The sequence below is a fragment of the Symsagittifera roscoffensis genome, unplaced genomic scaffold, assembly GCF_963678635.1.
Source record: "Symsagittifera roscoffensis unplaced genomic scaffold, txSymRosc1.1 SCAFFOLD_204, whole genome shotgun sequence".
NCBI classification, from domain to species: domain Eukaryota; kingdom Metazoa; phylum Xenacoelomorpha; order Acoela; family Convolutidae; genus Symsagittifera; species Symsagittifera roscoffensis.
Window position 1 is genome coordinate 56,803 of NW_026970741.1, and position 13,565 is coordinate 70,367.

Consider the following 13,565-nt stretch of genomic DNA (forward strand, 5'->3'; position numbering starts at 1 on the left):
AAGTAGAATTACGGAATCAGTTCTGATATTGACAAGCATTTTGGTTTAAATTGTTTTAGATTTTACAGGTGTATTCTAACTTACCTGAGATGAAAAAACTTTGAATTGACACTACGTAAAAACTGAAAGTTTAACTTAACATCCAAAACTTTCGAATCGTTAACTACGCAAAAGTTGTCCATCGTTACTTACTTAAAAACTTCTTAATTTGAACACAAATTTTTGACTATTTCTTCAACTGACTGGACATTTTTCTCGCTCAAAACATAATCAATCTATTTTCATTAAATTTGATCAAATTTTGTTTGAAATTGAAAGACTAAACTCTGAGGAGTAAATTTCTTCCCATTTTTTTGAACAAACAATTTTGATTCAAATCAACAATCAAGTGATATGAAAAAACTGAAATCTGCTGGTGATTACACCAGCTATTAATTAAAATTGTTTATCAAAAGCTTTTGTAAAAGGAGTAATTGAGTAATTACTATCGATCACTGATTTTTGTCGTAGAATTTTGCAAAAAAACCTTATTCCCAAAGTGCTTTGAATGTGACGACAATATAATTCCTTTTTCATACTGGATAACCAAGAATCGCTTTTATTTATGCTAAATCATAGTAGGAAAAAAGTTCTATTAATTTACAAACGCTTTTTCAAAGTATAATTCTGATCAGCCTATTTTGAGTTTTTCAAAAATGAGCAAAACGAGGCCAGCTGTGCACTGGATAAGCGCACATTTTGGTGTTTGCATGTTCCTGGATTCCAGAGACAATTCTTTCAGTATGTTCCAAAATGTAAGTGAAATCTTCAGCACATTAAATTCGTCAGCACAATAGTTTTCTCGCGGATTTCCCAACAATGAGCGAAATTGGCTAGTTGTTCCGGATTCCGCAAATAAAAGCCGGTTCCGAAAATATAAGTGGATTCCACAAACTTAATTGGATCTTAGTTTTGTTTGTTGTACTGAACTGAATCAGACTTACGTGAACCATTAAGAGCTATAGCCAGAGTTATTATCTAGCAAAAGCCAAAATCTTAAGCAAGGATTTATCTATTGTCAGTGGAATCAATCCATCAACAAGTCTTAAGCCACTGTTCAACTGAAAATGTACCCCTTTAATGTTTGGAAGAAAAGAAAATTATTAACAATTAATCCGCATAGCCCTTGACATAATATTTTAGTTCACTTTGTTTTCATTGTTTCATTATTTGAGATTGGAAATTTGTTCAATCTATCAGTAATTAAAACTGGAAAATTGTCCAATTTTTCAGTGTTTGAGATTGGAAAAGTATTCAGTTTTTCAGTATTCGAGTTCTAATTTTTTTTAGTATTTGAAATCGGAAAAGTGTTCATTCTTTCAGTATCTGAAATTTAGCTGCTGAGTTCAAACTGTTGGTAGTAAATCAGATTGAACGGTTGGCCAGTCTTGCTGATGACCTACAACAAAAAGCTTTAATTTAAAAATAAAATTTCAAGACGCGACTTTATATGTTTCTGGAATCTGCAAAGAAAATGCGGATTCAGCTCTAATTTTGGGGATCCCGCTCAGAGTTTGCGGATTCCGCAACAGCTAAATTTCATTATACTTCTAATTAAATATTTATTTGTAAATTCCACAAACTTTTTCGGATTTCGCAAATACTGTTGCGGATTCCGCAAATTCGCTTATTTTGAGCAAGTTTGAGCGGCACAGAGATTTAACTATTTGCTTGTAGAATACAACATCAAAGAAGATCAGAGGAAAGTAACAATGTTGCGGATTCCGCTATTGGACTTTGGCCTGTTGCAGAATTCGCTTGCAATTCACAAAATGCACAGTTCGGCCTCATAACGATGAAAACACTCTTAGAAAAATGACTTTCATGCAATCGCACAATTGTTCGATGTGCACTTTGTCTTAGGGGACACATATTTCAGCGATCTCCGAAGTGAGTTTTGCTGATTATCTGCTAGAGACATGCAGAAACTATAAAAAGCACTGAGTGAGTATACAGCAGAAATAATTGATAACTTATTACTTTGTTTAATGCAAATCTTTGCTTGTTTCTTACAAATTGAATGAAAATCTAGCAAAATGATTAGTGCGGAAAACGACTCCGCCGAATACCGGAGGATGATTTTTTTCTCTACAAATTTTGCAAAGGTCATTTATGGGGGCGGTATTTTCAAAACTGACATTAAAGAACATTTTAACTAGAGGTATGACACCATTTTGTTAAAGTCTGCGGTTTTTGGCGCGCGCTCCACCCTCAAAATTGGCATATGTTGGCGTCAAAGACACCTTCAAGAAAAGTTTTACGGTCAGTTAGCCAAAAATGGATGCCTGAAAGAAGTACATGGGGGCAACTTTTGGGTCGACAGGGGGTCTAATCGCTTAGGGGGGTCCTCCCCTTCCCCCTCAAATCCATTACTGGATCCACCCCTTTTATCAACACATCAAATTTCAGCAGTTTTACAAAGATTTTAGGATCGTGTATCGAAACTTAACTGCGTTCATAAACCCAATTATGTTTTGAAGACTTGGAAGTTTTCATCATAAATGTCTAATCAATCATATCTATTATTATATAGTCGGAAACAGGCATGCACATGTTGATATGGCTCCCATTTTATATTTCGTTGGCATTGTCAAGGACTGACAACGCCAACGGAATATATGATAAGAACCACATCTTACATTGAACAAAATCTCCAGCTGTACAGGCCTGAAATAGATCCACGCATCAAAGGCAGAACAAACCATTAAAAACATGTTTGAACAATATTTACGCAATTGGGGGTTCCTTTTCATATGGATGTATAATAAGACTTCTAAAAATTGTTAAAACGTTTTTTTTTAGTTTCATACTCAGCTTTTATGCAGTTTTTTTCAGCTCAGTAGCTTCGCCGTTTCGAGACAACTGAGAGCGCTGGAGAGGGTATCATTTCCATGTAATAGTTTCAATTAGATCAATCTTGCTAGAAAAAGTCGCAGAACTCACCTTTTAGGCCGACACAAGCTTAAATTTTACTGGCGAGCGTGTGTGATAAATCGCAAATTTTCATCCCAGTCAGAGATCACACAAAGCAGGGTAGTTATTTTTGAACACCCCCTCATCGAGAACTGCAAAAAACCTTTTCGAAAGGGAAGGAGTGGGAAACAAAGGCGATTAGTTAGTTGCATTAAATGAAAAGGCAACTCTTAGTTAAAGATAATTCTTTCCCCTAAATTTGTCTAGAAAGCGAAATGTTTTCCTACGACATAGCATTGAATCTCATCTAAATTTGTAAAACCAAGATTTTAAGTTTGTGATAAAATTAGAAAAAAAATTGAAAAAAAAATTAATTGATACAAATAGAACAAAGATGAATTCAAAGTATATAAGAATAAAGCTTAAGATAATATTTAGATGGCTAGCCTTAAATTTGATTAAACTGGAAATTATCATAAAGTCCATAGCAAAAGTCAGATTTTACACAAAAGTGTTCTGGAAAAATTTACATCACTAAGAAAAAATATTACCAAATTACAACTATAACTCGGCACAATGGTGTGTAAAACAAAAGTTATAGCCCTTTTGGGAAGCAGACTCAAACACTGGATACCGCACATTACCAAATAATCAATCAAAAGAAATACAAAGCGAGAAGAAACGTAGCGGCGGAGTGGGATTTCTGGTTCAGGATTCAGCGTATCTAATGTCTGTTTTATTACAGACCTTTGTCAACTTTTAACTATAAAAATTATATTAAAAACAATCTGCTTTTTTGCACTGTTGTGTATTTCAACCCTACAAAAAATTGATCGAGTTATTGAAGCTTTTGGACAACTTCTTGGAAAGCCTTAGAAAAGGACCAGATGATAACCATATTTTTCGCGGAAACTTTAATCTAGATCATCTGAAACCTCAACTCAGAAACGCCTGTTAAGAGACTCTAAAAGTCTTTTAACATAAAATACCAGAATAACGCAATACCACCACGTCAATCGGTCAGATCGAAAATTGACATGGATTTAGAGTAAACAAATTTTGACTCTTGTGTTAGTAGTATTGTAATCCGCCATGTGTCCTTAGGGGGGGGGGGGGTGGTCTTTTCGACGGTAGGGGTATTTGGAGTCCTACCAAAAGTAGGGTCCAAAAGGACCCATCTTTTTTAAAGACCCAAAGTACCCTGCCCGAAATAAAAAGACCCCTCTCTTAGGACACCCGACAGACAAAATACTTTGGTATTTATTTTCGCGCGGTGGTTAAATTTAATCCCTTCTAAACTTTCCCACCACTAAATAAGTATGGGTATGTCCGGCTGCGGTTTTCTCGCATATTTTTATCTAAAAGCTAATCCTTTTCGTTCATATAAATATGAGTTTACATAAAGTACCATTCATATTTCCTTTTAAAATTTTTTGGTAATTATTGTTCGTTTCTCTTTCTTATTTTATTTTCAAACTTATTTCCAAGTCTCCCTTATTTTCGACTTGCACCATTTTAATTCTTTTAGCCTTACTATTAGCTTACTTTGGGAAACTAAATACGCAATCCTTCGCTCCTGCTTCAAGGGTAAGTTGCAATTACCAGTCTCTTTTGCGCCGGTCTATTTAACTTAAAACAATGTTTGTTGAATGTTTTATATTTACAAATGTACAACCGTAATTCCAAGTGACAAGGCAATTTAGCCGACATTTTCAACTGAAAAATTTTATTGATCAGTTTTATCAAGTTTTCTCCTTTTTTTCTGACTAGAACGAACAGACGCTTCTGTTAGAATGAATGGGTTATTGATAGGCGGAGGGTCTCTTGAACTGCTAGCTGCGTTTTCTTCTTGAAGCTCTTCCTCCGTATAGCTTTCTTGAAGAAAGCCCCAATCTGGGACCCGGAATTCCGGCGATTGCCAGCTTTCGCTGTTTTCGCTGCTATAAGTCGGGGTATTTGTCAACTGTGAGTTTTCCCACTCGCTTTCTTCCGCAATGGCCTCGAAGAACACATTTTCTTCTGTAGACCTGTGTCCAAAGGGCAATGCAGCTATCCCGTCGAATAGTAAGATCATAGGGTGAAAGGGCAATTCGGTTCTGCGCTATGGTTATGTTGGTATGGGCTTTCGATTTTATTGAGTAGTTGTATATACGAAGGGTTTTTCCACTCAGTAATGTTTCCCTGAACCTCTGGTGTGTAAGTTGCTGCTGGGAGTGTTGCACTACTCCTTTTGCACTCCTCTTGCTAGTTGAATCTAAATGAAGAACAAAGATTAGCCCATAAACATATTTTAGCTTTGTAAGCCCATAAAAATTCGCAAGCCCAGTTCTAGTATTAATAACGAAAACGGTTCCCAAATCTGATTATTTTGAAGACTCAATATCTAATAACATTCCAATTTGTTCAATTCCAAAAAGTTTAAATTTTTTAATTCATTCCAAATCATAAAAATTTCAAATCGTGTCATTATCAAAAAATCTTTCCATGTCAAAATTTTAAATTTGTTCACGTCAAAAGTTACAAAAGTGCGTTTGTGGTGAGTATTTGTTTAAAACATTTTAAATGATGAATGGTTCTTCATTTTAAGTTTTTAAATGAAGAATCAGAGCCTTTCAGGGCTAGTTATGTCTAATTAAATTGACAGGGATCAACAAAAGTTATTAATTTGGTCCCAACAAGATCCAAAACCCCAATGAAGGGAACCCTTAATGTAAAGAAATGGAGGGGGCTTGGAGAGGTGCTTTTTTTCAATACTAACCTGCATATTTCAACGAGTAGAGCTTTGGTTTCAAAGCGATGAATTCTGCAATGATTTTTCCCGCCGCCTCGTTCTTTAATTTCAATACAACCTTCTTATTCACATTGCTGAACAAGAAGTGATCGCTTGGGTAGTTGGAAAAATCGAAACTATCGGTCAGTTTTTGCAGATCTGCGTATACGTCTTCGGTTTTTATCGCATAAATAAACGAATCTGTGTCACTGTATAGCAGTTCAAGATTCATGCTTGCTTTCATTTGCCGATAATGAAAGTAAAACATGAATCTTTTCGACAAATCCAAAATACTTGCACCAATTATCATGGGTTTGTCCCACAAAATACTCGTTAGAGCAAAATAAACAGTAGCAATTTCCTCGTCGATTATCTGGAAGCTTTTCATTGTGCTCAAAGCTGTTTTTTGAAGCAATTCTCTTTCGTTTTTAATAATTTCTAGTTTTTTGCGTCCTAGTTTTGATTCCATAGTTTTACCGATTGCTGAATTTACGATGAGCTTGTAAAAGTTCTCTTCAAACTTGTTGCGCGCTGACATTCTCAATTGAGTGTTTAAATCGACAAAGGGCTCCATCTATTTACCTTGACGAAATTTTAAGACCCTAATCAATTTGGTAACTCTTAAGCCTAGTTCTATGTAGAGTTTTAATGTAAGGTAGTGCAGAACGTAGCCTTCCTTTGGATCTAATGTTTGAACCAGTTTTGGTACCTTTGGTAGCGACGTGACCCCCATCTCCCCTAACATCTGTATTTGCTCGTTACTTAGTTTATCCGTGCCGATAACTTCACGTGAGGGGGCTAGCGGGTAGTCTGCAAAGTAATCTTGAAGTTCTTCAGGTATACTGAGATCCACTTCCAAAATGTATCCCCACTCAGATTTATCGTCGGTTTGCAAAATATATTCGAGACTTTCCTCAGTTATTGAGAAATCTTTGATGGGAAGGGGACAGTGTTTCATAATACCCCCGTATAAATTGTTAGCGTCTATATTCAATAGATAGCTAGAGGGCTCTTCAGGATTGTAGTCTTCGAGGTATTTGTTGTTGGCTTTAAAAAAACGGCGTGCATATATCGATGACATCCCTCCCCGTATCATTTTTTGAACCATGTTCAAATGCTCCCTTTCAGTAAGTAACTTGAGGTCTGCATTGCAGACTTTTAAGAATGCATCGCCCGAGAGGTTACTAGCCATGAAGTAGCATGCACAATCTAATCCGTACGTTTCGTAACAGACTTCACGAAAGGCTTCGAATACTGAAGCGAGTAGTAGTACGTTCGTTGCTAGGTATACATCATGGTACTCGCCTAGTGATGCGCATTTCATTCCGGCGAAAACTTTAATGGCATGGTTGTACTGATTTTTCGAAACACTTATTTCCCCTCCCTGTAAAGTGTTGCTCCACATTTTTCTAGGTGGCAGTCGGGTTTCTCGAAACTTTTCAAAACTACTAAAGTATGAAAACGGGTAGAAACCTTTTTGTTTTAGCAATGCTATCTGTTCTGATGAGTAACCAAGTTCTTCAAAGTAATTTTCCAGTTGGAAAAATTTTCTTCCGGCAAGTATTCGACGAGTTTTGAAAGGGGGGACAGCATGAATTTATAGGAGTCTATGAAACGTAGATTTTCATACCCTTTTTTGAGTTTTCCGTTTTTATCGGTGTATGATTTGATATAGACCGACATAGTGAGTGATATATACTTCTCCTCAGTGGAAGGGATCACTGAGTAAGTGTTTTCGGGGTCACTGTTTGAGAGCGCTTTTATAATGAAATGCAGATCATAGTTTGACAAGTTATGCGCTATTACGGGTATATAGTTCGCCGTTTTTCGATTGATATTGCATTCGTTATGCGCCCACCCCAAGAACTTGTTGGTATAATGACAGTGATCAAGTACAACTTGGTCCTTGTCAGCAAATTCTGTTTCACATATCCAACAAGTGTGCGCTTCTTCACGCGTGCAACTTGGTGTGCCAGTGAACGTGTAATACTTTCGTTTTTCGAGGTATATTTGTTTCGCCAAAGATTCGAGCGAGGCGATCAAATCCTTCATAACATTTTCTCCCCCTTCAGTTCAAACTTTAAAACTTCGCGCTTCCCAAATTCAACAACGGCCAGAGCGTAACCGCATGGTTGATGAATCTCTAGTGTTTGGGTGCTAGATTTTTCGGGGTCGGGTTGTGGTCCGTATAAGGGTAGTAGTAGCAATTCGAGGTCAAAGTAAATAACTCTCCTCGGTACATACCAGCGGGCAGTTAAATTTTTGAAACCATGAGTGTCCTTTCCCGGTTTTGGCACAGTGATTACCACTCCCTCGTCTTGGTAGCACATTTCCTGGTGCCTTTGTAGTGTATCGATGGATGAACATGTATGGAAGCATTTGCGGCAAATTTGGTTGCGGTCTCGGTGTAGTTTTCCACGCACATATTCCACAACCCTCATCAAATCAGTGATCAGCACATAGTGATGAGTTTGTCCGTTGCTGAGTAGTAGTAGGTCAACACATAGATCACTTGAGTATTTGCTGGACACTCTCAAAGGTAGCAATTCACCTTCTTTGTACCTAATAAAAACAAACAATTGAGTGCTCGGGTTTCTGGATGAACTTAATGTGTTATACATGATTAAACAAATGTTTTGTCAAAAAAAATCAATGCTCACCGGAATACATTGACTTGACAGTTGTTAAGTTGTTCAAATCGGTCAATATCATATAGTCCCATTGGCATCTCGTACCAGCCTTCAATTTTCACAACATGTTCTTGGGAGAGCTTGTAATTTTTCAGTTTGTTTCGATATTGGTAGCTTTGGGCAGCAGGATATAGAGCAGTTGTGGTCTCTGAATATCGATCATGGTACGCGGCCACAAAGCAGTATAGAAAACACTTCTGATCGTTTCTCGTTTTAATGTTGGTGAAACTCTGTTTCACTGGTTTCAATGAATCGGGAAGGTCAATGTATGAGCCAGCACGGATAGGAGAAAATGCTGCAAAGCTTACAGCCAGTTTTTCAATGCGCTTCACAATCCAACCGCTACCGTGAGAAGCGAACGTGTTGATGGCATTGACCATATGCTCAATCAATTCCAAATATGTCTCTTTCTCGATTCCATTGAAGAAGACATTGATCATCTTAGAATTCAGATATAACATTTTCTTCTCGTGGCGTAACTCCCCGTCACCAGTTTCGTTTGTATCGCTCGAGAACTTTATCATACTCACGTCCACATGCAGTTGAAATTTACAGGGTCCTTCCTGCACTCTTTCGTCTATCAACGCATCAATTTCCTCTTTGTTTCGCATGATTCCATTCATCAGATCCAATTCATCCTCCCTAACGCTCAACTCGTATCGTCTTAACTTTCCCCTAAACGCAGATTCAGTTGGAGCAGATGATGTTCCCACCTCATTTCCGGGAGTCCAAATGGGTAGTTGATGGTTTTTCGACATATGTTGTTGGAACTTCTCAACCGAGAGGAAGATTTTATGACAGTAGATACAAAAACTATCAGTTGAGACGTTGTGAGCTAGCTCGACATGCTCCCTAGCTTCTGCCAGCGAGCTGAAGGATTCTCGACATTCGTCACATTTAGTTGGTGGCGGTGGGGCTGCGAATATCTTATGGATATTTTGTTCATGTTGTCTCAAGTTCCTTGGTGAACTAAAGACTTTCGAGCAGGTCGAACAAATGACTGGTGTCTGTTTTCCACTTGAGTTAGGCATTGTTGGTTCAAGATTGAGTGTTCAGGAAAGAAGAATTCTTTTCAAGAAATTTTCCAAGTTTTACCAAAGCTGATTTTGACAAAGCAAAAGCGAGAAGTGAAAAGTTTTTCAAAAACAAAATTTGGAGCAAGACTCAATTAATTAAACTCAATTACGTGGGTGAGGCATAAAATCAACAGTGGCTTTGAAGTGGTTGTAGTTTTGGGGCTTTATATGGTTTTATGAAATGACTGTCAATTCGATTTTGGGTAAATGACTCAACTGTATTAAACAGTATAAATACTTGTGGTTAGAGTAGCTGACAATTCCATGAAGGGATCAATCCGAGAATGTTATTTTTTTAACCTAAAGTGTGTGAATGTTAACACCCACTGCTATTATCAACTTCCCTGTTTAGTCAACTTGACTAAATATTGAAATTATATTTGAATTTTTTTGCGAAGTTTTTTTTTGTTTCAACCAAAATGGTAACCCACCAATCAAACCAAGCAAGGAAGACCCACCAATCAAGTCAAGTCAAACATACCTGACAAAAATGATAAAGGGTAGTTGAGAATTTTGTTCATTTCTCAAATAAATTAGTATTCTATGACAAATTTCACATATAGTTCATCAAAAGATTGATGCAGGGCCGTTTGGAACAGTAGGCAATAACTAACCGGCAGTGCTATTCATTAGGAACCTCTGAAACGCTCGCCCCACTGTAATGTTGGGTCAAAAATTTGAGATGTTTCATTTTTAGTACATATTCTTGTAGTGAAAAAAAAAATTACAAAAAAAGATTTTTGTCTCCAAATCCAATGAAACCTGGTCCAATCAATTTGTCGTGATTTATTGGACAGGGTTGTAACCCATGTTGAAAAATCGAGAAAAAAACATTTTGAATTTTTTAACCATTTTAACCTGAAAATGAGTATTATTAAACGTGAAATCTGTTATAGACATGTAAATTTATTATATATAATGCTTTATACTGGCTCATACACTCTCTAAAGTCTACTCCTAAGAGTCCTGGCTAACCCCACCAGGCTGTAGATATATTAGAGAGAGAGAAAAAAAAAACAAAATTAGAGAGTGTAAAGAGCCAAAAGTAACTATGGTTGATTAACCGGCAGAATTGCTGGACCCATCCATAAATAGCTTTCTTTTGAAAAAGCTATATCCCAAAAGTGATAATAAAGGGGTTTATGGATCGTCAGTTCTCTCTCTCTCTCTCTCTCTCTTTATCTTTTTCTGTGTTAATATTTATATTTTGAAAACTATTATGAAAAAACATAACAAAATCATTTTTATGTTTTTTGTTTCAACATCATTAGATAAAATCTTAGGAAGAGTATTCAGTTTATTTTTTATGGTTTTTCGAAATGAGCATTAAAAAAAACTGATATAATTAGGTTGGATTTGACAAGAAATTTATCAAAATTTATACTTTTAGACTTTTATGCCGACTTTTTAAAGTTATTTTGATTTTTTTTTCTATTAATTTTTTCTATTGATTGAAATCAATTTCTATTGATTGAAAATCACAAAACAAACTTTAAATTAGAAAAAATCATAAGCAAAACGTAAACAAAGATTCAGCCACAATAATAAAAAAACTTATCAAACTAAATAATAAACCCCCAAACTGGTGCACTCTCGGTGGAAACAAAGTTTTTTTTTGAGTTTTCAGAGATCTCTAAATTGCAGTTTGCGTTTTTTCGGCGCAAAGCAAGCATTGATAGGCGGCGTCTCAGCTACTAAGTTTGGTGCAGTGGGACTTTGACTGCCGGAAGAAGAAGTAGAAGAAGTATGCTGCTGCTGTTGTTGAGTGATTGAAAAAATATCCGGTTTTATTGGAGTTTCGGACGTCTGCTGGTCCTCATCTTTTTTCTCTGTTGAATCTGGTGGTTCAATCGACTCAATGTTCCAGTAGCTTTCTCGCTCTGCTAAATCTCTAATGGATCCTTCCTGATTTTCGTAAAAGGGGATCGATTGGCAATCGTAGTTAAACAGTATTTTTCTCGGTGAACGATCAAGGCAAGTAGGGTCTTGAATATCTGTGCGCTTCAGCGCAGGATACAATTCAGTCACACAGCAACTCTCGTAGACCTGTTTTCTCTTTTGTATGAGGATACCAATTTGATCTAGCAAATAGTTGGGTAACATCATAAGGTTTTTAGTGACCCATTCATCGAATTCTCTGCTTCCTGGATCAAGATCTTTGAAAGGACTTGCTTTTCGATGACGCATTTTCCGTTCCTGTTGAACCACAACGATAGAATTTTGGGTATAAGTTTGGTAAAATATAGCTCTTTCGAGAGAATTAATTGAAATGATTTGCAGTGGAGTTGCAATCGTTGAAAATTTTGTATTGACTGATTTTTTAGAGATTGAATAAAAATAGTGAGTAGATTTAGTTTGACCTACCACTTTTAGTTTTTTATTGCTGGTGGTCTAAGATTTAGCGTTTTGTGAAATTTTAATAAGTTTTCAGGGTTTTTGCAATTAAAGTAGAAATGTGAACGCTTTGAAAATCTATACTTCAAAGAAACAGCATGGCGCCTTTTTATAATACCCTAAGCACAAAAAGACAGAATTTTTACATTTCAAAGAGATAACATGCATGCCGCCAGGGTAAAAACGCTGAGATTTATGAGCTAAAACGGGAATTTGCCAGACAGATGCAAGCTATTGCTATCTCTACTTCAAATAGAGTGCATGACGCCTTTTTTTTATGTCCCCCGGTCGAGGGGCTTTAAAGGTCTCCACTTCAAAGTGAGTACATGTATGCCGACATGTAACATTAAATGAGATTTATGACCTATTCAAGTGCTTTCCAGACAGAAATGACAGATGCAATAAACACGCCTTTATCTTATACAAATCCAATTGCAAAAACTAATTAAATTCTCCCGCTATAGGCTGAAGGGGCGCCATAAAAGTAAATCCACAGATATTTGTTTATCTTCTATCCAATTCATTATTCATTTCACTCTATCATAAAACAGTTGAACCAACAAGTCACTACCGTTACCACCACCACTATGTACTCGTCGCTAGAAAATGATACAGACTTTTACGATGATTTTCAAGATATATCTTCGGGAGAAAAACGCATTGTACGGGTTGGAACGAAAACTTTTGACAAACCAAACGGGTACATATATCACAGTTAAGTGAAATAAAAAAAAATGAAGATGGTATATTTAAATGTTATCAAGCAGTGACCTTAACGACAAGAGAATTTGATTGTTTGGCAGATAATTATTCAAAGATTAAAAAATTGGTTAAAAAACAAACTGGTGAAAAGACTTCATCTTCTTCCTCCTCCTCCTCATCCTCCTCAGCTGTAAATGATAAACATCATAAAAGACGATACACGTCAAAACGATCAGTCCGTCCCGAAAAAGAATGTGCTGAAAGTGGCGATGAAAACGATGCGAATGATGAATACTCGAATAATAAAAAGTGTAGAGTTGCCTGAAACAGAAAAAAAAACGTTCGATTAATTTGATTTCACTGATTTCACAAAGCAATGTATGAGCAGTCGCCTGAATTTTTGAAAAAATTTCGAAAGAATTTTAAAATTTTTACTCTGAACAACGAACCCGACGCCTCACAACTCCCTCTAAACACAAATTTTGCATTTGCAACCCACTCAATTCAGAACGAGTCTTGCGCCCAATTGCTCGACAATGACCATCCCCACATCCATGTTCTCATCGAAGTAACCAAGGATTGTGTTGACGTAGTGAAAAAGATGACCTCAACCACTTTCGTTGTACCTTGTCTACTCTCATCTTTCAAGCATCTAATATTGGGTTGCAGTAAACTTCACCTATCAGGACCCCTGATGGAAAAATTAAAACTTGCTGTCAACTACAACAATTCTGTTAACAACTCAACTGACATTGGTGGTGCTTCTCTACGGAGAAGATTGCCACAAGTTTGCTTTGCTTCACAAACTCGATCCATTCAAACTCAAACTGATTTAATCACTAATGTAACAATTGAACGCTTCAATAATATTTTGAATGGTGATAATGCCGCCAAGTTTTCTAAAATTATTGATGTCATTTTGAGTGGGTATGGTCGTTAAGAGATTGATTCAAATATTTTGTTTGTTATATTTATAATGTT